The 21,161-nt window shown below is 35.3% G+C and overlaps 1 protein-coding gene across 1 annotated transcript in view; it reads right to left on the bottom strand.

Annotated features, from left to right (window-relative positions):
- Positions 1 to 20,748, bottom strand: part of KLHL4 (kelch like family member 4) — a 105,497-nt gene extending 84,749 nt beyond the window's left edge. The window contains exon 1 of the mRNA XM_026101307.2: positions 20,650 to 20,748. The gene's annotated coding sequence lies outside the window, so the exon portion shown is untranslated. The remainder of the gene's footprint in view (positions 1 to 20,649) is intronic.
- Between the last annotated feature and the right edge of the window lie 413 nt (positions 20,749 to 21,161).

Here is a 21,161-nt window from a genome sequence, read left to right as displayed (position 1 = left end):
GCAGAGGGATTTGAACATCCAAGTTCAGTTATATGAAATGTTCCATAGTATTTCTTTATAGTTTTTTCATAAGTCTCAGTTATTTCCCAAGTTTCTCATACCTGAAGGGTACTTAATGAATAGGTCTAACTCTGTTCAAACTGAGTAATTTAAAGTAGAATTTGCTCAAAAGATGCAAATTAAATTTAGTTTTGGAATCTGATTTTTTTTTTTTGTATGATATTTGCATCAGCATACCATGTTGTTATAACATTGGTTCAGTGTTCCTGCATGATGAACTTAGTTTTAAAAGTTCTAATTTTATTTTGGAAATGAAATAGATCAGTTTAGAAAGGTCAAGATGTTTGGGTAATAATAATATGCTAGCACTATTTGTCAGATAGTCATGATCTAAAACTAAAGAGTTAAAAAGCAAGTGAGTGAGTTGCTGTTCTGAAGTTTTCTTCATAATCCAAGAGAAGCCAAGAACAAACTGGAAAACACATGTCTGCTCATTGGGATGCAGGTATTACCTTGTGACTTGATAAAAGTGAGTGTGTAAATGTATTCCAAGAATGTCTTGCTGTACTAAGGGAGAACTGGACAAACAGATGGAAGAGGCCTAGCTGAATCTTTCTTTCTATAAACTTCTTAAATAGAAGTACTGACTCTTACTCTTTTGGGTACACTCTCTGTTCCTGAAGATATACTTAATTTTTTCACAAATCGATTCATTATTTAATCTCTGTCATGTTTAACTAAAGAGATAATTATGGCTTTCAAATTTTTCAAGTTTTCTGAAGCTCCACACTATGGAAACATCATGATGAGTGAAAAAGCAAACATCTAACTGCTTTTCCATTCTGCTTAGCTTTTAGAGTACATTTAGTGAACATTTCTTGTTGTTCTATCTGTATTTTCTAGGAAGTAGGCGGTTCTTTGGAAGCCATTATCAGCCTCATTTCAGATAAATTCTATGCCTGTTGAATAGTACTTGGACTGCAGATTGCATCTTTCATGCAGATGGAGCACTGCCTAAGAGAGTTTTACCAGATGAATTCTTTCCCTGTAATGACAATGTTGGTTAAAATGTTAGACTGTTTCCATAGGTATCATCATCTAAGACTGAGATGCTCAAAAGTTATTAGTCACAAACTTCAATGAAATGCTTCTAAATATCTTTGAGGTTCTTGGCCTTTGGGCTAATATGAAAGGGTCTTAGGCACCTTGAACATCCATGTGAATTTTAAGTATTACCTGAAATCCAAGTTAGATGCTTAGGCTCCCTAGGAGGCCTGGGAAAGTGATGTAGCTGTTGTGAAGCATGGATTACAAGACTTGTCTCATGTTTCACGTCTCTGTATGAAGTGTGAACTGCAAGGAGGGGCATTCATCATGTTGGGAAGCAACAGAATTCTTAAATTTTCCTCTCCTGAAAGAGTACTCTGGCCCCTGATTAGGAGCTAGTCTTAGGGCATAGACCTGTGCCACTACTGAAAACAGCTGATACTTGTTGGGCCAGAGAAAGTGAGTAAGGGAAAAGTATCATTCTCTAATTCAGTGGGTAGGGCACTTGTCTTGGGTGGAGTTCCTAACCCATGTTCCAAGAATGTACATTTCTTACTGAATAATCATAAGGCAAATGCAGAAAAGGTCCATCTCCTCTCCAAGATAAGCAGTCAGACTGTTGTGAGGCTTGCTCCTTTCTCTTGTCCACTTAATGCACTCTGTTGTGCATTGGTATAGCTACAGTAAGATTAGTTAAGTTTGTCACAGAGCAGTTTATGATCTGATGAGTCCTAGGAAGCTGGGTTTGAATCAGGCTAAGAACAGCATAGACTAGGTCAGCACACCTGGCGGGAATTCTTTAATCACTTAAGGTTGAATGAAAAGCAGATACAATTACTGCTTTTCCTATTCTGGTCTTGCTTTTTAATGAGACTGTTTTTGAGCAGTGTACCTTTAGTGTGCTGTATCTCAATTTCATAGATGTTATGTTTGGAGTGTTCAGAGTATCAGATTGTCCCATTCTGGAGGACAGATTAAAGAAAGGCCAGTTTGAAGCAAAGCTACCTAACTTTCCCTTGTTCTTTGTAAGCAAGCACTGCATATATTGAATTCTATCTCCATTAGTAAAAATAGTGGATTTTCTTCCATTTATTTTAATAAGGAAAGAATATGTTTCTTTCTAGTAATATTTTCAGTAATCCCTGTACTGTGTATACAATGACAGCATCAGATCTTCAAGAGCATGTGTGTAGGACTATATTTTTAAATACAAGCTATTGTTATAGTCAAATGAAACAGGGAAGATTCTCACAACCTCTGAAGTATTACTGAAGATAAAATTAACATATTCAGGCTAATAATTGAATAGTTGGATTTTGACAGAGTTTTGAGCACAGATTTTTTTAATCGTGAAGAGTAATTACAGAGCTGAACATTTAACGGCTTAATATTTTGTGACTTAGTATTCTACTTACTACCATATTTTTTCACATAGTCTTCATCTAGTTGAAATAGCTACATGTTTATGCTCTATTTTTAACAAACAATATATTTCATTGTGCAAGAGGTAGTATTAAAACACTTTTGTAACTAATTTAGCTATAGTTTTGCTGAGCGAGTCCCTTTTTCCCCCAAAAATCTTAATTCTCCTGTTAGTCATGTACAGAGTATATAACTTTTCATGCTAATGTTCTAGGTTGATCTTCAAAGCTATCTGAAATATTGAAATAAGTGCTGAGGGAAAATTTTCAAAAAAGAGATACAGATAGAGATGTGAAATGTTTAGCCATGTGAGAATGGACAAAAAGCTGTTTTAGAGTGAAAGCATTTCCAAATCTGTGTGCATATGAGAACGTATTAGCAAGACTGCATTACCTCTTTGGATATGACTCAGAAAGCTGTTTCTATTTAATTAGATAGGAAAATTGTGACACAGTCATGGTACGTGCCTTTGAATAACGAGACAAATCAGGGAACTGCATTGAATACTAAAGCTACTGTTGAAGAAAAAGCAAAGGATAAACTTGAAATGGTTTCACTTACTTTAAGAAATTGCTTTTTCCTCTTTCTTTTTATAATGTATGTATTTTTACTATTTCTTATATCACTTTTATCATTTTCTTACTTCTGGAACTGGTTGACTTCAATTACATTGTTTTATGGCCAAATATAAAATTGCTTGTGAAGTTAGTAAAGCCTGTTAAGTAAGCTGTCAAAACATGCACAGTTTCATACCTTAGAGCTTAGTAAGAAAGACAATTTTATACAATTTAATTTTAAAGTCTTTCAGTGTCACCTTGTTGGACAGCCTGGAGACAGATTGTATGCAGTTACTGTTCATTACGATGCGTCTGTAGGCTATTCAATTTCAATAGTAAACGGTGAAAGAAACATCACAGTCTTAACAAAACTGGCATGATAAAAGCAAGCTTTTACTTCAGGCACATGTTTTAAATTAAAATGAAAAGATTATAAATGGGGTTCATAGTGTTATAGTAGGATTTGGATAGAGACATTTCAGATACCTTTCTCTGTGATAGAGAATCCTGAGTTTCAGATAGCTGAGAAAATACCAATTTGAGTTAGAACCTCATGCACTTCAGAGCAAGTACTTGACATGTTATTTTTGCATTTCTACCAAGGGTTCTCTTCTGAAGTCTGACTAAAGGTAACTTCTTGATCAGAATTTCATGTTAATTGAATTAAATAGGTAATCTGTATTTCCTTTGTACAGACTGATAGAGTGAGAAGTGGCTGAAAAATATAAAAATTAAATGCTGGCTGTATTTGGAAGAAACAGGTCTTATATATATTTCAGTAGGAATATCTTTATCTTTAAAAAGTTAGCAGCCCTGACCCATCAGTTTTTTTCTTTATAAATTAAGCTATTAGAACCTAGTCTCATTTTGATTAAAATCAAAGGACAGACTGTGAATCTGCTTGTTCTGGGTTCTTCTTTACGTACAGTTTGCTGGGCAAAGATAATACAAGATGACTTTTAAATGTGTTCCTGTAGCAGTAGTTCCTATGATCACAGGAAACTTTTTGGTAATCAAATACTAGCAAAAAGCATCAATACTAGCACTTAGAACTGTGATGGTTGTAATAGTTCTTAGATTGTTAAAGTGAGTACTAATATACAAGAAATGATCTAATTATAGAGCAGTGAAACCTTGTAGAAGTATTGGGTTTTGTTTTGTTTTGTTTTTTAGGTATAATATCATTTGGATATTATGCAGGTGTCTGAATAGAAATTGCAGTTCTGACTATTACTAGGCAGGGGAGATGCCTGACATTACTTAAAAATAAACAAACAGAAAAACAATCACCTTTCTGACTGCTTGTACAAGTGTCGGGATTAGCTAAATCTTTTGCTTATACTATATATATATATATATATATATGTATATATATAAAATGTATGTATATATATATGTATATGTGTATATATATATGTATATGTATATATATATTTTTTTTTACACAGAAAGAAATGGAAGCCTTTTTGTTGAAAAATATTTTTCAGTTTCTATGGTACTTGGTATGAACTACTTAATTATTTGGCTTGCATTACTACTCACACAATCTTCAACTCATCACACATTAAACCTTTATTCCTTTGTTTTCTTTCATTTTATTAGATGCACATTTCTTTAATGTGTTTCTGATTTGTAAGATTTCTTCAACAGTTATTTCTTTGGCCCCTAACTTGTTCATTGCATTTCTCTTGTAATCAACAACTTGAATATGTATTTCATAAAATACTCTATTATGGGTGGAACTTTACTAAATATTATTTTTCTTGAGATCCATATGTCTGTTCTGATCTTAAATGGCAGGGCTCAAATACAGCAATTATTAGACAATTTTCCATTAGCAGTGGTTGCAGGCGCACTTTTGGCCTGTGTGGCAATTTCAGAAGAGCACATCTACAGACATCTCAGTTCATCCCAACTCCTGCTTGGAGTGAGAATGCCACAGTGCGTAATTTTGTCCTGCTTGGCATATTGTTTTGCTTCACTGTTTAAATCTCAGTGCCATTTCTGAAAGCCTCTGTATATCTTTAGGTCACCTGCAAGGGCCATACCTGTCTTAGTACTCTGAACTGTCTTGGTGCCATCTTACTATTAGAATTTATCATAATGGGTGCTTCTGAAGATGTGTAGTCTACCTTTATCGTCATGTCCCGCACCTCTTTTTTTTTTTTTTTTTTTTTTTTCTGGCAGTCTCATTTTGGATATGCTGAAGTAGTGCGATGTATTCCCTTTCTGTGGCATGCACAGAGTAGAGGAGGAGCAAAGTGCATGTGCTCAGAAGTGGCAAGGTCTCAGGGAGGGAGTGTGCATACTCAGGGAGTACTCAGTTGCTGTCTTTAAATGTGAGATTGTTGATTCTGTTTACAAGGATCTAGCGGCTGAGTAAGGCTTGCAAAGAGCCATATTTCTTCAGTGTGTAAGTGGTGCACAGACTTTCCCGTCTTGCTACTCTTTGTATGCTTCATTATAGTTGGGCTTGTGTAGTAGAGACCTTCCACAGACCTCTGCCTCTGGATAATTTAAGATTAGTAAATGTTATGTAGGCTTGTACAGAAATTTCCAGAAAGTGGCAAGACAGCAATAGAGATTGAGGGACAGAGCTGTAAAGGAGATGAATGTTAGCCCTGTAGCTAGGGATGTGTAGGGTATTACAGCTTTGTAAAAGAGGTCAGTACAAAAATAGTCCTATGCTACTAGTTGGATTTGTCTGTTTGGCTATTCTAAGATGCTCCCAGAATTACTTGGGACAGAATTAATGCAGCCTTTTGGTCTACATGTGGTGTCATAATACTGAAAATACTTAATTTTTTTTCTCTTCCCAGTTCTGAAAAGTGTCTAGATGCCAGTATTGAGTATCATTACAACATGGCCTCAAATATGGCTTTTTTTTCAGAATGTTTTTCAAGAAAGGACTTTGTTCAGTTTTACAGAACCACCAAGCTTGTCTCAATTGCCATGAGGATCAATTTATGTGAGGTAGCATCGTGAGTAGCAAGAATTATCCTGTGACTGATGAACAGCAGCATAAAGTAAAGTCTTATTATTCAACTTGAAGACAGAGAAACCAAGCTACAACTCTTCTTTTCACTTCCTGTGTTCTTACTTGCTATCGTTTATCTTGCCTCTCTTGCATAGTTCTTTTCACGGTTACTTGCTTTATCCTTAAGCATGCACAAAAGCACCAATAATTATTGAATCCATGTGTTCAGTTCTTGCTGTGTCCAAATGTCACATCTGGATATTTCCTGGTCTGCACATCTTCCTCTAGACAGTAATAGAAGTGTCTCACAGAGATATTTGTTAGTCTTAAGTATGCATCCTGCTTGTTAGTCAGTCCATTACTTTGCTGCTTATTAGTCACACTCTCAGTTCCCTTATGCACAGTTAGACTTTTTTTTTTTTCCTACATGTCTTATTGAGACCTTGTTGATTTAGGGAAATACAAGTCTATAACAACCTATGATGTCTGCCTCAGGTAAATTAACTCTAAAAATAGAATCAATATATAAATGGATAAATTTGCTGGTTTTAGGAGGAAGAGAAATAACAACCCCAAATACATTTGAGTTCTTTGAATGGTTCAGCAGGCATATGAATAAGGTGTTCTTGTTTATATTTTACATAGGTTTCCAAAAAGCTTTTGACAAAGATCCTCATCAAAAGTTTTAAGGAAACTATGCAGGAACAGGATAAGAAGGAGGATCCATAAACAGATAAATAATTGGTTAAAGAGGGAAACAGGAGATAGGTGTAAAAGGTCCTTTTTTCACACTGGGGGAGATTTAGTAGAGTTACATAAGGTTCTTGAACCTTTCCTTTTCAACATATTTATAGCAATTGGGAAAAGGATTTAAATAGCAAGCTGTTGAAGTTTCCTGATGATGCCAAGTAGCATGATAGCAAAAAAACATGGCTGACTGTGAAACACTGTAGCTTTGAACAATGAGCCAACAAGACTCAGTAACTGGGCAATGAAATGGCAGCTTTGGCAGAGATTTGGTATAGAGAAATGTCAAATTATGCACTGGGGGGTGGGGGGAGAACCAACTCTGCCTGTAAAACAATGGACAGTTTAGGGATACTAAAAGTTAACATGGGTTTAAAGAGGGATTGGACAAGTTTCTGGAAGAGAGCATCAGTGAGGATTACTGAATACAAAAAACCATGTCCAGCTCTGGGGAAACATGAGGCAAGTTCAGCTTTATGCTTGCTCTGCTTTTACACTTCTTCCTAGTAGCTGCTTTCAATCACTGAGAAAGGATACCTTTGGCCTGACCCTGTATGACTGTGCTAATGTTCTAATAAAGTGACAGATCCTGCTATGGAGATGCTCCCTAGTTTCAAAAGTCTTGACTAGAACAAGAAATGAAAAGCATGCTAGTCAAAAACAAAATGAAAATAGTATAGGAATTGCAGTAGAGGAGATTTTCTTACATTTCTGTCTAATTTCAGATTGAAATTTATGGAGTAAAAAGAAAAACTCAAGGCAGATTTTACTGTGCAGAGCTATTGGTTTAAGAAACAAATCATGTATTGAATTCTTGTATAGAAGAGGGAACTTGTAGTTCTTCCCAGATCCCTGTAAGCCACATACACTGTATAAGTGCATACTCAGGCAAAAAAATAATTAGGTCAGGCATAAAGATCTAAGCACAATCTGGATAATACATACTAAAGCAAAGAATGTGTCATATTTAAGTTTTTTTAAAAAAGAAAAAAAGCAAAGGAAGTATTAGGGGTTTCTTTCTTCTTTAAATCCTACCCTTCTTCAGTTCAGAAATATTCTTTATAATTAATTTTGTAGTTATATTGACATAGTTCTAAGCAACAAAATCAGATGAAATACAAAAATGGCAAACAAAATAGTTTGAAGTACTAATACAATCTTTTTTTTTTTAATTTTTAAGATTTTCCACTGATTCCAAAGATTGATACTGTAAACACAGTTAATGCATCAACTGGTAGAAAATTAATTACAGATGTACTTTTAGTGGAGAAAAGCAAAATTTAGCAGTTTCTAGTATTAAAAATAGTATTGAAAATGATGATAATTTTAGATGCCAACAAAGAAGAGAGCCATTTAAAGAACTTGTTCTGTGGATTTGCCTAAGAAAATGAGAGAGGCTTTTATTGCTTTTTTCCAGAGTGGAAAGGTATCAATCTTCAGTAGAGCATAAAGCAGTTAGAATTTTAGAGGTAGTATGTCTACCATGAGAATATTTTTTTTTGTTAAATTTAGCCTTTCAAAGTAAACTAAATAAAATTTTTCACATAAAGTATGTGCTTTCCAAGAAAATCTTACCCTTTTTCTACAAAATGTTTTTAAAAGTTTGTATAAATGGGAGATAGAAACAATGTAATGTTTTATGAATACAGTTGTCACTTGTTGCTAAATAATGTTCCACGATTCTGAAATGGGCCAGTTAGCTTTTCAGAATTCTGAGCAGAGGTTGTGGTTTATCTGCTACTCAGTCTTGGTCAAGCCCCTTCAGGTTCTTAAGACTGTATTGATCATCTTGAGGGATTTCTTGGCCTGTAGGGTGAATTTTTGTTTAGATAATAAACATTTTAAAAACTAAATTCACTTCCTACAGTGAGGGAAGAACAATTCAGACTAAAAAACTTTACAGTTATTGTTGGAATTTGTAAGCATTCATTGCTGCAGCTGTAATTAAAATCCTGAATCAAGCTTTTAGGCCACCTCACACCATTCATAAAAATAGCCAATACCAATTTATTCCAAAAACGTGGTCTTCAGCACATTTTGTTGCTTATCAAAACAACTACTGATGTAAATGCTGTGTAGATTTTGTTAATTATATTCCCTCCAATATGCCAAACAATATTATTTCAGAATATTGTGTAAATTAGAGAGGAATTTTTAAAATAACTTTGCTACTGCAAACCATTGTTCTGGGAAGAGATCCAATTTCAACTGAGTTTTAAGCATAGCTGATGTAATAGGAGCTCAGTGTATGTAGTAAGAGCTGGTATGATGACTCCTGCCCTATAACTCTTCTTTTGTTTTGGTATGACCAAGTTTGTTTAAGCTTTGCTTTTGTATTGTGTGTATACTAGATAGCTTACAACAATTACAACCTCAACTGTTACTAACTTTGCCTCTGCTCTTCTTTTTTGTGCCTTTTTTTATGCTGCTCAAAAGTGTGGCAGGCACCATTCTGTTCCCCTTGTACCTTCTTTTTTCTGAGTTTTTACAGCAGGTACTTAGTATGAAATGGAAAGGAAGCTGATAAACCATTCTGGATCTCACATTCAAATTCTGGATGATAATCCTTGTTGGTATCATCATTAGCTGATCTTTGGATGGGAGGTGGGTTCCTAGCTTATGACTTGCAAGACTCATTTTCACATTTTCATATGGGCCTCATGAAAACATATTTAAAGTTTCTGATCATTACTAGCTCTCGTTCTTGCTTTTAGCAAACCTATACTTACAGGACTTGCTCACTCTTGCTTGTCATGCCTTTTCGGATTCATGATACACCAGTATCTTTCCACAACAAGATGGATAGGTGCTAAAAGCACAGTCCAGGGAAGAGAGATTTTACTCTTTGAGAAACAGTTTCTATTCAATCACTGGGGGTTACTGTAGGTATTTCATCTAGTAGACTTGCTTCTGACATTCATCTAGTCCACAGAATTCCTAATGGTAAGGAACATCATGGGACATCAATGTTTTTTGATGTGTCCACTGCTATGACTATTCCTGAACTGAAGTATTCCTAAATGGCTTTGTTTAACTTTAGACATCAGCGGGAAAAAAATGGATTTTCTGTCCTCGAACAGGGTATATTTGGGAATTATTTTGGGAATATTCCTGGCAGAAGCAACTGACTCTTTTTTTTTTTTTTTTTTTCCTCCCCTCACTCCCAATCCTTTAATATTGAGAGTGCAAATAAAACCAGGACGAAGCACTGATAACCCTCCTAATAGCAATAATAACCCTGGAAATCCTGAAGCCATCTTTGTTTTGTTTGTTCTTTACCTCTCAATGAAGGCATTTCTTTTTAGGGATGTCTTGAAGTGGAGCTCCAGGCATCTAGAGTTCCATTCTCAGCACTTTCCATCTCGTGACACAGAAGCTGGATGTTTTCTGATGTTAGAAACTACTGTACTGTTGTAGACAAAGTACCTCTAGGGAATGTAGTGACTGAATGATCCTGGGTTTATGAGTTGGTTCTCCTAAAGGTCATTTAGCAGTGTTTGTCCTACTATGTGACATTAGTGATGATAGGGGGATCTTGCAGGAAGAAGTATGTCACTAGCCCAACATGTTCCAGAGAAAAAGACCAGGGACAGATATTCAGATTTCAAATGGATAAAACAAAAGGGAAAAAATACATTTCTGTGTCTATTTGTTAGTATTTGCAATAATACTAGGAGGCAAATTATACTCTTTGTTTCATTCCAGTGATGGTTAAAAACAGACATAGTATTTTAGCTGCAATAATTTCAATAGAATACCTTGTAGATGCACCTTAATAACTCTCTCCTTGTGTATAAACATAATTTATTTCTTAATTCTTGAGGATTATGCAATCCTCTAAATAGGGAAGACAGGTTAAGCTGAAGTTTTTTAAACATGTAAAAAGTACATGCTATATGCTAATGCTTGTTTAAAATAATATAAATACTTTCAGAGCAAATACAAAAGATTGTCTTAAGCTTGAAAAGTCACTGGTTTTATAAGCAAAATCGGTATTATTGCTTTTAGGAAAAGAAATTCAACTTTTTTTCGGCATTATTACAGTTACATTATGGAAATTATATATCTCTGACAAGAAAGAAATAGCAGTCTCTTCTAACACTTTTTAACTTAATCATTCCATGTGAAAAGCTATATGGGTAATAAGTTGTAGATAAGTTGTTGCCGGTATGTATTTTCTTTTAGCACATGCATTTTGCAAACTACAAATATGTGGCAACAAAAATAACATTTGTTGAATGGTATTTGGTGGAAAGTCTTTCTAATCAAACTGTCTTTGTTTCTTTGAAGTGCCCGTAAATATAATCAGTTAAGAAAAGGATCTAGCTAGGTACTGAGGAAAAAAAAAAATTGGAGGAAGTATAAAATTCTTCAAAACAAGCTGTCAGGAAACTGTTGTACAATCTTCTAGAGAGAGTAAGCTTGTGTAACAATAACTTTTTTGTAAAAACACAAAGGTCTATTGAAGCTTGCTTGGCTTTCAAAAATAGGCCGGGGTTGGAAGAGGCACAGAAACACTGACAACTTACAGAAATGGAGGAGCATATTTTAGAGAAAAAAAAAGATATCCTCGAACTGGGATGCAGTTTAAAAGTTATTTTTGTAGTGATGCTTAACTTACATTGTCAAAGCAAGGACAAGAGGCCAGTTGGGTTGTATTTATACCATAAACACTAAAACAGCTGAAGGGGTGGATTTATTAGCTCAGCCATGTGCTAAGCTGTTCAGAGCTTTTTGTTCAGCATATTGTGTTGTGAATTCATCAAAACAGAACACATTAATACTGTGCGATTCTAATGAACTCTGAGTGGGATTAATAATGAGATGAGGGGAACCATGGGACCAGATAGTAATTGTTTCATAAACATGCCCCCATTTCTATTCCTGCGTTATGTTTCACAAAGATGCTAAAATAGGTTGTTTCCAAACAGTGAGTTTTCTAAACTTAACAACTACATTTAAACATAAGCTAGATCTTTTGCCATTACAACGCAATAGCAGTCCTATTGATCCCTCTTAAAATACAGTTGTTACACTTACGTATCTGTTGTGACTTAATGCTTTCCACAGCGTGAAGAGTACACTGACAGACAATTAGAATGCTGTAGGAAGAATTAACTGTAGGGAACAGATAAACCGAACAGATGAAAGAAGTGTAATTATTTCTTATCTGGGAAATACTGCTTCAAACAAAATGTATTTAAAGGAAGCATCACTGAGACATTTATGTGGAGGAGAAGTTTATAGAATTCTTAAATGACTGACTTCTTAGCATTTCAAATAAGACCTCTGTTTGATTCCTCTCGCAGACTAATTCTCTTTTAACAATTCAGTAACAGGTATCAGCAAATAATTTTTGAACATCTCTTTAAGCAACAGAGGACTTCAGTCCATCCCTTCTTCATGAAGATTCTTCTAAACTCTAAACTCTAACTTCCTAGTTATAACTAGGAGTAAATTTGAAAGAAATGGAAAGAGTATTTTGTATCTGTTGTTGAATAAGATAGGATAGCTACTTTTTTTTAAATCCTTTTTGGACATCATTTTTATCTGGCTTTGGATGCATAGAGCCAAATACCTAGAACTGTTAAAGGACTGTGTGCTTGACTGCCCACAGTATCAGTGCATACTAAGAGCAAATTTCAAGATCATCTTTAACTTGCTGCACCATACTTGAGATTGTTCTACCTATTTAAATTTTAAGTCCTGCTATGCTTTCGTAAGTTTATGAGGGGAAAAAATGCTGTACTTTCTGTCCTTATGTGTGTGGTATATTTGATATATTGATTTCATTTGAACTTCATAACGGTTGAAAAGTTTTCCACATTATAGGATGAGAGCATACGTGTGCTTTTAGTTATAAACCATGAGGCAAAAATTCAGCCACAATTCTCATAAAGTGATATAATACCACTGTTTTAAACCAGAAATTGCCATTCATTAAATGGAGCTCCTAATAGGGCAAAAGTCAAAGGGTGAGAAGAAACTCATCCAGCAATTGCAGTGAAATTTTTCGATTAATAGATGGATTAGAATCCTGTTCCTTTTCTTTTCCGTACCTTAGGCTTGATTTTTACTTTTTTAGGGTACATATTTACTGAACTGGAGACACAGTTTTACAAAATACTGCTTATTAAGGATGACATTAGGACTAGAGGCCTAGATGAGTACATTTTACACTAATAATAGTCTCAGCCTTGCTAGAATGCTCTTAATGGCCTAAACAATTTTAGAGTGAAAGCGGGTACAGAACTTGCAGTTTAAACAGTAAGTGTCCTTAGTAGGTCATATAATGGCATGCCTTACATATTTGATCTCTGTTCTTGCAGAAGACTTTATGCTAGTAGGAATAAAAAAAAGAGATAGTAGTTTGATTTTCTGTGCTTTCTAGTTCTTCTACTTTCTAGTCTACTGTAATGTCTTTTATGTACAAGACTTGAAAGCCGTATGTGAACAGATCAGTGAACTCTTGAAGTATGCACAGTTAGAGATTTCAGTTTGCATTCTGTTTTAGTGTGCTAATGTTACAGTTCAAAAACCTAAATTTTTAAAGTGGGTATATTAAATAAAAATGTCTGTCATCAAACTGTGCCATCAACATTGCATTCGTTTTCATGGCATTGTATTTTTTTCACCCCAGCTCAAGTAATACTCCATAAGGCATTAGGATTTAAAGAAAGTCAGTTCTTTAGCTTTTTATGGTCACATGCTTAGTATTTTTAGACAAATACTCAAGTTTTACTTCATAACTTAATTGCTGAAATAACTTACTTGAAGCATGATATGGGTTTATTTCCATATATGAATTTTATATAAAAGGATTAAGACTGGCCTTTGGAAAACAATCCCAGTTCTTTTATTAAGATACCATTCCTTTTCACAGGGAGCTGTGATCTGCTTTTCTTTAAAATCATGCAGTTGTTTTCTTTAATAGAAGTTTTGTACTGGATATGTACTTAGGAAACTACGCGATATATTCTAATTCTTTTTATAATTCTAATTACTGAAAGACTGTAATTCTTACAAGATGAAAAAACCAACCAAATAAGAATATGTAACTGAGTAAAGGATGCAAACATAAGACACTGTTGAAACAAACAGTTGAAATATTGCTGACTTTCACAAGAGAGCAATGTTCCTGAAAAGCCAGTATTCAAAAAACAAACAACCTCTAGAATTGCTTAACTGCTTAACTTCACAGTATTTTTTCTTCCTAACACTGTCACATAGATACTCAGTGCAAATCATTCTCATCTCCTTTAACTTCAGTCATACCAAATGAATTACCATAGTCCAGAGTTTGTAAAACTGTGAGGTGTGTAGAAAATGATAGGCTTCTGTGCCTGCTTTTTTCCTTTTCAAGCTTCTTGTTCTCACTGATGAGAAAATAAAAAGTAGGAAAGACTCTGCAAGACTGATGCAGAGAATGAGCAAGGTAAGCAGAAAAAGTCAAAAGAGAAAGTCAATAAAGTCAATAAATTGAAAGATACTGTGCTGTTGCCGTACAGATGTGCCGCTAGACATATTGGGGGAAGTGATTCTCAGTGGTTTTGGATGAAAAGTTTTTGAGACAGTGGAGTTAAAAGGATTTTTGGAAAGTCTCATTGAAAAATATTCAGTGGAATGCTTAGAAAAAGGAATTAGTTTAACTAAATAGGGAGAAAGAAATAAACAGATGTGTTGTCATGATCTTAAAATTAAATGTTTGAATGCTTTGAGGTGAAATCGCATTGAATAGTTACGTACATAAAATGAAAAAGCACTTTGACTTACTGAGTGTGGATGAAGTCAGTATTCCAAAGCTAAATATTGATAAGATCATTATTGCATAGATCGCTTTCATTACGCCCCCCCCAAAAAAAAGAATGGAAATTAAAATAGAATCTAATTATATTTTAGAATACTTGAATAGGATATACAAAGCCATTGTAATTATTTATCTGTTTTGAGTTTTCTTGCGTGCTTTAAACTATTTTCTTGGATTCAGTGCTACTGGCACCGCATTTTATGAAAGACAGTGCACAGTTTGCTATTTAACTTCAGTATGCTCTTGGTTTCTCTAGAATAACTTGATGTGTTGTATCAGCTATTAGATAAGTAGATGTGTCACATGTTCTTTTCCATTTTGACCTAGTGTCATATAGGCTGTTACAGAAGTTTCTATGATTAAATTCCAAAGATACCGATACTACCAGAAGTAATCTAAGAAATCTTGACAGCATGAAGGCAAAAATTGGCACTGAAAGAGTACTGGATAATAATATAGGAATTTTCAGTATCTGGCTATATAAAGCATTTTATAAAGTAATATTGTTAAGACACTTAAATCTATTAAACTGAAAGACCAAATATTCTTTGTATTGGAGTTTGCTTTTCTCTTTTGGGTTTTGCTGGTTTTGCAGTCTTTTTATAGAAAAATAGCCGTTTGTGTATCTAATTTTGGTAGAATGTGTGCCAGTGATTATTAAATGCCACTAATTTAAAATCTGATCTGTAACTTAATTGCAAAATCATCTTTTTGTTGTTATCTTTATATGTCTTTACACATCTTTCTTTATTAAAATTTCTTTCTAGCTATTATTTCTTAGGTTAGCCTACTGTGACAGGAAGGTTGGACTAGGTAACCTCTAGAGGTCTCTCTTAATCTGAATTATTCTGTGATTCTAAATTGTTTCATATGTAATTGCAAAGTTCCACTAAATACACTGTGATAATCCAGGGTTGCCTTGAGAAACAGGACTTGCAGGATTGCTGCAGTTAATGGGGTTTATCTCTTCCTTACTTACTTCTAGATCCACCCACTTATGTATATTGGCTTTGTTTAACAGTAAAGTTTACACAAAGCCTATAAAAAGATCATGCTTTATGTGCTCATCTTCTTTGTACTGCTTCAGGCACTGGACATTATCAAATGGAAAATCATTCCAGAATTCCGGAGTATAGTTAGCTCGTGTCTCAGTTCAGGCAGTAAGTCATATATTTAAGAATTCCTTGAGTTTCATCAAAACTAAGCAAACTGTTTCCTTACGGTACTGAATTTTTCCTCTCTTTGTTTTGGTGCATATTTTTACAGGTTATTTATAGCACAAGGTTATTTGTAGTGAAGCTCATAATGTTTGATAAAAGGTGCCATGTTGTCTTAGCATTTGCACACAGGGTAAAAATGAGAAAGTGTTGGCTAGATTATCTGTTCCTCTAACAAATGCAGGTATTATTTGTTAAGAGAAAGTGAGAAGGATGCAAATTTTTCCATCCCATTGACCTTGTTCAGTGAGCATGATCTAGATTGTTATACCAATCATCGTGTACTTGGATCTGGTTTTAGATATAATCTGACATACATACTTTGATGGAGTTGATTTGCCCTTCTGGCTATTTACACTTCAGGCTGTGGGCTAAACTGGGGGGCCTGTTCTGTCTAAAAATCCTGAATACACAGTGGGGGAGGGAGGACCTCCTCCAAGGGACGATGTTGCTAGATATTATTATTCCCTGGTCATTTTCAATATAATTTATGATATCTTCAGTTAAAACAGTGTCAGTTTTGTTCCATTATTATTTGACAAGATAATTATCCAGCATAGAGTAAGCAAGATTTTATGTAAAGATTTCATATTTTCTTAAAAGAAATAAAGTGGATGATACAGTTCTCTTTCTGAGCCAAATATTGAAATGTATTGTACACATTGAATTGTGCATTTTTTATTTTTGATACTGAAGCCAAATAATTAAACCCTGCATCATCTTTTTATGAAGACTCATTGTGTCCAACTAATTTTTGAATATACCTGCTAAACTCATAGTTACCCCAAGATAATATAGAGTTGTATACTCAATGGCAAAGTAGGTACTGCCAAGCCGTGCAAAACAGGTATTGCACAGTTTGGTCCAACATAAGGAAGTCGTGTGATAGCAGGACAATATAGCACCAACTAGTAGTTTTATAATATTTTAGATGTACAGTTATAGGGCAACTATGGGATGATGTTTTATGAGGTAGCTTTATTTAGTACTAATATAGGATAGCAGCATATTGTAGAAGGAAATTAACTGGGAATGTCATAATATATGTATATCACCTTTGCGTATTTTATATAGAGATTATTTAAGTCTTCTCTATCCCAACAGTAACTTTGTTTCTTGTTCTCTAAAATGGACGTCTGTGTATTCAATTCCATTTCACATCCTGGCATCAATGCATATTTTGACCTTTTATATTTGTGGAGAGTACATTTGGCTCCATACTGGTTTAAATCAAATAACATATGTCTCATCACCTTTCAGAACAGACAGAGTGTTAAGGAACCTTGCTTTGCACTGTAGTAATTATGTTAGCAGGCAGTTGGCAAATGGGAAATGGTCAGTCTCCCAAGAGTTATACATACATAGTTACTCAGTTCTTTTTTTTTTTTTTTTTTTTTCCCCTACCTCAGAGTATGCTTATATGAATGCATAAGTGTTATTAGATGTGGTAAGTATTTACAGAAAGTGGTACTGAAAGTGTTGTATCACCTTGTTTTGCACTGGGTGTTTTCTGGGGTTTTTTATTTGTTTTTGTCAGTATAGCTGTAGATGTGGATAAAGGTGATATGTTCTTGTTGCAGTCTGAAATTGTACAGATTAAAAAAAAAAATCTCTTTCTAAATTTTAAACTAAAAAGCAAAAAAATCCCTTTTCAGTAGCTTGCATATCTAGCAGTAATTGACAGTAGAACTAATGAACACTTAAAAAGTGAAGTACCAGACTGCTAGTTCTTACAGTGGACCCGAAACCTTATAGTTATCCATGCAATATTTATAGGAAGAGTTAGAGGATTACAAACTTCATCATTCTCTGATACTACCAAACTTATTCCCCAAACCTGATCCAAGGGGGGGCAGCTCTACTGCATAAGAGAATCAGGCAAGAATAGTGCATTTTATTGACACTGGCAGCAAGGCGGTGGTTATTTTTATGTGAACGACTCTACTTGAGAAAGTTATCTGAATCCAGGATCTCACTTTACATAGGCATTTGAATAGTTAGCTGTCATCACTACCTACATAGTTTTAAGATACCCAGTGGTTAAAAAAAGAGAGAACTATCTAAACATCTATAAATGTCATGGGACTTGAAGGTAATGGGTTATTTTGCTCATGTATCTACTCTCTCCCTCCCCTTCCTCCCCCTTCCCCTCCCCTTTCCCTCTCTTTTAACCCCTTCCTCACCCTAAGTCTTTTGAGTTATCTATTAAAAAACGTTCAATATATTGATTACTTCAGCATTGTTTTCATGTATTGATCTAGCATTACATAATTCCACACTTTAGAGAGTACTTCAAAAACTGCTCTATGCTGCTCTGTGAGCATACCTTGATGCATCCTGCTCTGTGTAGCAACAAACCATGCTGTGCTGTATTTTATTTTATGTTCAGGTTTCCTTCCAAAGGAACAGTTGGAAAGTAAGCCAGTACTACCATACTCCAGAGAGTCCACCAGTGTGGACAGTGGGCAGGTTCAGGACTGCAGGGCTCTCAGTAGTGCACCCTTTGCCTGCTTTTGAGATGCAGCCAGGATGTGCATCCTGGACCCAGGACTGCAGAGCCCACCATGGAGTATTTGGTTCCTGTATGTATGCTTCCTGAGGCATGCATAGAAAACCGCTCCTATGACTCAGGGAATGCTTGTTTTCCTTCCTTCCAAGTAGAATCAGTTCTACAACCTAACATTTATATATAATAGAAAAAATCAAAAAGTACTTTGTCCCAGCTTCATTGCCAAAGTAAAGGTGCCCAGTTATGAGGGAGATAACTGAACTCTAAACAGTCTCCTCGTGTTTGCACTGCTGTCTTCAGGATAGGTGTGAATCTTTGATAATGTTTATTATCAGAGGCTAGAAAATGTACTGCTTATTTTTTTTTCATATCTTGGCTCATACGTTTTCTTTAGTGGTTTTGTATTACAAGATAGCTGCTTCTGTGAAAATAGTGGCTCTTTCATCATAAAAGATAAAATCAAGTGAGAGGAGGTCTTCAGTGGCTGCACTTGGCATCTATTTGGGGCATCCAGAGAGCAGAGGAACTGAATCAGTGTGTTTTGTCATCAGATATTCATATGGTTAATGCCCCATTAATAAGGCAAATAAATTGGTATGGATAATGTCCCAAAATTTGTGAGAGAAGAATTGAACTAATGCAAACCTTAAGCTGAGATTAGCTAGGACTGATGCAGGTCCCACGTGGGGCATGTACCTGCCCATTGTGAATGCGAGTGAAGAACTCTCAGCAGGAGCAGGAAAGACCCTGAAGGATTAGATAGCCCTCTTAGTGAAAGACAGGAGATGACAGAAACACCTGTAGGAGGTCCCTTGATGAGGGGAGACCCCTCACAGTTCTCCCAGCATTTCCAAGTGAAGCATAACAAAATTAAGAAATAAAACAGCCAGTGAGATCATCTTTCTTGCTGATGTGATTGTGTCTCCCAACTATTTTGTGTCATTTCTTTGACGTTTTTTCTTTCGACGACACCAAGTTGAAATTGCTTCTGTCCTTATGCACTGCTCTTTGATTCTGCTGCTTTCTCACTGTCTAAGTCACATTTATCTGCATCAGCCATGGTCATTTTACCATTTTTGATGTATCAAACTTTATGAACGAGATACTTTTCAACTGCTTTTTCCATATTGGGGAGAGACTTTTATGAAGACCCACTTCCTCTGTTTATGTACAATAAATGAGAGCCTGTTTTACCAATGTTTTAAGCATTTAGGTTCTCCAGTTGAATCTTTCTTGATGAAGTCATTTATTTATCTATGTTACAAATGAAGGAAATGGTGAGGAAGACATGATACTGTAATTTAAACTAGAAAGTAGTGTGAGAGAAAAGATGTGAACAGTAAACAATGGGGAAGGGACAGCAGGTATAGAAAGACAAGCACCCAGTAGAGTGCAAGACTGCAATCATGCTGACTATTTTGCTACTATGTTGCTTCTTCCTGTCTTGCTTTTTTTTTTCTTTTTTTTTTCTTTTTTTTTTTCTTTTTGATAGCAGACATTGTCGGACATATTCACTTTGCTTAGCTTTAGGAGCCATTTGAGTGCAATTCATAGTAACAGGCCTAATTTAATTGTCCTAAATCACCCTCTGGAGGAGCCTCTTTTTCCACTGAGGTATCTAGAGAAGTTAGTTTCCTAGTATTGGTATCTGGAACTAGGCAATGTGACTATTCCATGTAATGAACTTCTCTCTTTTTTCCCCACTGCGTCTTCAGATAAGCCCAGAAAACATCTGTCAAACTGAAGGCGTTAATACAATTCCAGTCTTATTTTGTTGAATAAGAAGTCAAAGATACTGGAGTCCAAGACACAATTTTTTCTTTAAAAGCTTCTATTCACTCATCTGGGCAGCCGTTCTACCTTATTACCTGTAATTTAAATTGTTAATGATGATGATTTTCTTTGGAACTTGACCATAACCTAGATGTTTTAAAATATGCAATTGCAATTAAGACATCATATTTAATGCCAGTATAATCAAGTATTTCAAGGTTAAAAGTATTCAAACCACAATCTTTTTCTCTACCCACATACGGATATAGTGCTCTCTATGAAGAGTACATCTTTCCTCTTGTATGTACCTGCTCCCAAAAGGACTGCTCCACCCCTTGTGCTAACACTGGCAGGCTCAGAAGTGACACCCTTTGCAGAGGTGTACTTTTGCCTCTTGAGAGACTCTCGAAAGATTCTGACTGAATCACTGGCATTTCTCCGCAGCCTGCAACAAAGCAGCAAAGTCAACTGTTGCAACATTTGTAAGATGTATTGTTTCCTTGATAAATTTTCCTGAGTTACTCCAAAGGCTCAAATAATAAACATACAAATGATATATCAAAATAGGAAATGAATTAAGCTTTGTAGCCTACCTTTAAGAAGTTTGAATTGGAAGTAGCCAACTTTCAGAGAATGGCACAATGCTGCAAAAAAGTCCTGAGGTGTGGAAGGCTGTAAAATAAAGGAATTGCCAACACACAAGTATGTTTTCTCACGTCTCAGTGACAGGTTATTTCAGAGAACTCTCTAGCCCATTTCCTATTTCCTTTGCCCTTGGTCTGCTGAGTAGTATTTGCATTTTTCCCTAAAACAGCATATCTTCCTATCTGGACGGAAATTTCTGATAAATGTTTTCCGTTGAACTTCCTTCAGCACCTACATTAAACAACGCCTTTGCCAAGGATCATTTCCTGAGGTCTTTACTTTCTACCATCTGAACAACATGTAGCCTCAAGATTCTGTCATGCCTGCTGGCTACCGCTGCTTTTGTTGTTTAGGTTTGCAGGAAATTTTCAATATTGAATATAATTATTTCAAGAATTGTCTCAGAAATTTTTACCTGACTATTCAGGGAGGGGACAGGGGAGAGGGGGGTGTTGTAGCT

Source organism: Dromaius novaehollandiae, chromosome 11 (assembly GCF_036370855.1).
Source record: "Dromaius novaehollandiae isolate bDroNov1 chromosome 11, bDroNov1.hap1, whole genome shotgun sequence".
Taxonomy (NCBI): domain Eukaryota; kingdom Metazoa; phylum Chordata; class Aves; order Casuariiformes; family Dromaiidae; genus Dromaius; species Dromaius novaehollandiae.
Note: the sequence above shows the minus strand (reverse complement) of the source record. Positions and strands in the feature narration are given on the sequence as shown.